Source organism: Grammomys surdaster, unplaced genomic scaffold, assembly GCF_004785775.1.
Source record: "Grammomys surdaster isolate TR1022 unplaced genomic scaffold, NIH_TR_1.0 279, whole genome shotgun sequence".
In the NCBI taxonomy this organism is placed as follows: domain Eukaryota; kingdom Metazoa; phylum Chordata; class Mammalia; order Rodentia; family Muridae; genus Grammomys; species Grammomys surdaster.
In genome coordinates this window covers 6597817-6601077 of record NW_021604720.1, presented here as the reverse complement: position 1 = coordinate 6601077, position 3261 = coordinate 6597817, and the positions used below count along the sequence as shown (strand labels likewise).

The following is a 3261-nucleotide window of genomic DNA, read 5'->3' as shown; positions in this document are numbered from 1 at the left end:
ATGGACAAAGGAGATTCTAAGAAGCCAAGAGGCAAAATGTCCACATATGCATTCTTTGTGAAAACATGCCAAGAGTAGCACAAGAAGAAGCAAGTGGATGCTTCTGTCAACGTCTTAGAGTTCTCCAAGAAGTTTTCAGAGAGATGAAAGACCATGTCTACTAAACAAAAAAGGAAAGTTGAAGATATGTCAAAGTCTGATGAGGCTCGTTATGAAAGAGAAATGAAAACCTACATCCCCCCAAAGGAGAGACTAAAAAGAAGTTCAAAGATCCCAATGTACCCAAGAGGCCTCCTTTGGACTTTTTGTTCGGTTCTGAGTACTGTCCCATGTCCCCAAATTAAAGGTGAGCATCCTGGCTTATCTATTGGTGACTTTGCAAAGAAACTAGGAGAGATATGGAACAACACTGCAATGGATGACAAGCAGCCCTATGAGAAGAAGGTTGCCAAGCTGAAGAAGTACAAAAAGGTTATTGCTGCCTACAGAGATAAAGGAAAGCCTGATGAAGTGAAAAAGGGTATGTTCAAGGCTGAAAGAGTAAGAAAAAGAAGGAAGAGGAAGACAATGAAGAGGATGAGGAAGAGGAGGAAGAGGAAGACAAAGATGAAGAAGAAGACAATGAATAAGTTGGTTCTAGCGCAGTTTTTTTCTTGTCTATAAAGCATTTAACCCCCATCCCGTATACAACTCACTCCTTTTAAAGAAGAAAAAATGAAATATATATATTTCATTTTTATATATATATATAAAATGAAATACATATATATATATATATATATATATATATATATATATATATACAGAGAGAGAGAGAGAGAGAGAGAGAGAGAGAGAACACTCAAAATCAGAAGACTTCAGGAAAGTAATGCGTGGGATCCTACAAGCAGCAAGCACCACATTGAAGTCACAGTTAAACCCAGCTAAAATAAAAACAAAATCAAAAGGAAGAGAAATAATAAAAGCCACAAAGAAACATCTTCTTGGTCCATGGCCTAGAAATGCCTATTGAGTATTCGCCCAGTACTTTTTGGTGCAGCAATTACAGGTGTCCAACAGGAACGCAGCAAAGTCACAGAATTAAATGCAATCCCCTTACACTTGGAACTGTTCCTTTAAGCATCACTTCCTGTTCTGCTTGGGATTTTTGCCTCCATCGTCTACCACACATATAAAGCATTTCCAAATTGCCTTTAACGGAAACAGTTCGACATGCTAAATTAAACGGAGCTCCGGAGACATTTGTTTTCAGCAGCAAAAACAAACTCAACTAGACAAAAAAAAGAAAAAGAAAAAAAGGGAAAAATGCCTAGCCCATCAAATCTTAAACCATATTTCTTTTTCGTCTGAGTGTTAAATGGCAATAATGTAAATGAATGTGAACCGCTTGGCGAGTTATGAGAAATTAAGCTGCAAATTACAGAGCTGGCGAGTGGATGCTGGCATGGGTGGGATGGGATGATAACACGGTGGGTGGGGACCTGAGCCTTCATTAGGGATTCTCATTTCTCACTCATTTCATTCCCAGTTATAAAGTCCAGCGAAATGGATCTCAGTAATTGCAAAGTTGCTGGCTCCATTGGTTTAGGGGAAATGAGTACAGCCATTACATTTTCCGCTTTCTCTTTTCTTCCTCTTCTGCATTTTTGTTGCATCCACTGGAGTTTTGGAAAGCTTTTTTGAAGTATCAGAAGGGCAAAATTCTATAGTAGCTTGGACATTTCTATGACTTACAGCCTCTACCGCAGTTTTGTTTTAAAAATTGAGATGTGATCCCACCAACAGATGACAAGCCAGAAACAAAGTTCTGGACATACAACTCCTCCCTCTGTTAAGGAAAAATAGAGACACAAAAATAGGAAAAGAATACAAAACAACACTCAGATTGGCTAAGAGAAAGAAATAGGAGAAGGCAAAACGTTTAGTAGAATTAATAATATTGATAGGACACAGACTACAAAATCTATAGCAACACAGATGCTCATCAGATTGTATCAGAAGCTCTTTAGAAATTAAATGTATTATAATTTAATAACTTTAAGTAGGTATGAAATTGGTCTGGTGTTCATTTTTCCAAATTAAAAGAAGCAATATGTTAAACAGTGACACTCACTTTCTGTCCTTTAGAAAAAACATGTTATGAATTGACTGGGTTTAGGAAACCCTCCCCACCCTCAAAATGATCTAGACTTCTAAACAACTACTCTAGACCATTTATGTTATGGTGAAAGATGAAGAAAAAACATAAAGATGATTACAATAGGTGGGTTGTAAATAGGAGTGATATATTGGTACAGTTTCTAATCTTAGGAGAAATTTACCAGAATGTAGAAAGATTATAGTTAACACAACAATGTATAACTATGCCCAAGTATCACCTTATCTTATAGAACTTGATCAAAGTTTCAGGATGATGCCTTTCTGTTAAAGTCATCTATTAATACACTTTGCTAATCTGTGATTTTCTTTCCAATATTTGTTTTGCAAAATTGAGTGCATCTGTGTACAACATATGTATGTTTAGAATTGCAGTGCATGCTTGGTATGGTGTTCCTTTAATCAGCAAGAAGTGACCTGTGATATATAAACAAAATTTAATTCATCAGCTCTGTAATGAATGAAATTCCGCCATTTATAGGAAAATGGATGTGACCAAACATAATAATATTACTTGAATGAAACCAATCCTAGCAAACGTTGCATGTTGTCTCTCTCCTCTGTGGTTCCTAGATTTTAAACATGGAGTAGAAATTAAACTCTTTGAAGCCATATTGTCAACCTTCCTAATGCTGTGGCTCTTTAGTAGAGTTTCTTATGGTGTGGTGACTCTCAACCATAAAGTTATTTGCAACGCTACATCATAACTGTAATTTTGCTACTGTTATGAGTCATAATGTAAATATACAATATGCAGGTTATCTGATATTTATGTGACCCTCCCCAAAGGGGTCGTGATCTACAGGATGAGAACTGCTGCTCTAGAGTAACAGAGGATACTAATGGAAGAGGTGGGATAAGAGACAGTTGGAGGATGCGGGGGTAATAAGCTCAATGTACAGTATATATACTGTTGTCAAAACTTTAAAATTAATTTCATTTAAAAAAATCAGTCATCAACATGAGAAGGCATAACTGAAGCATTGATGCTCTTGATATATGACCATTTTTTTTCTGCCAAGAGAAATTTTAAATGAATACAAAGAAAATGTAAATATCTCTAAGTAAATGTTCTGGAAGAAAACAAGAGCAGCTTCAGATGGG

The 3261-nt window shown here is 36.2% G+C and overlaps 1 pseudogene; it reads left to right on the top strand.

The window, feature by feature from the left end:
• On the top strand, positions 1 to 629 carry LOC114629331 (annotated as a pseudogene).
• Positions 630 to 3261: the final 2632 nt, after the last annotated feature.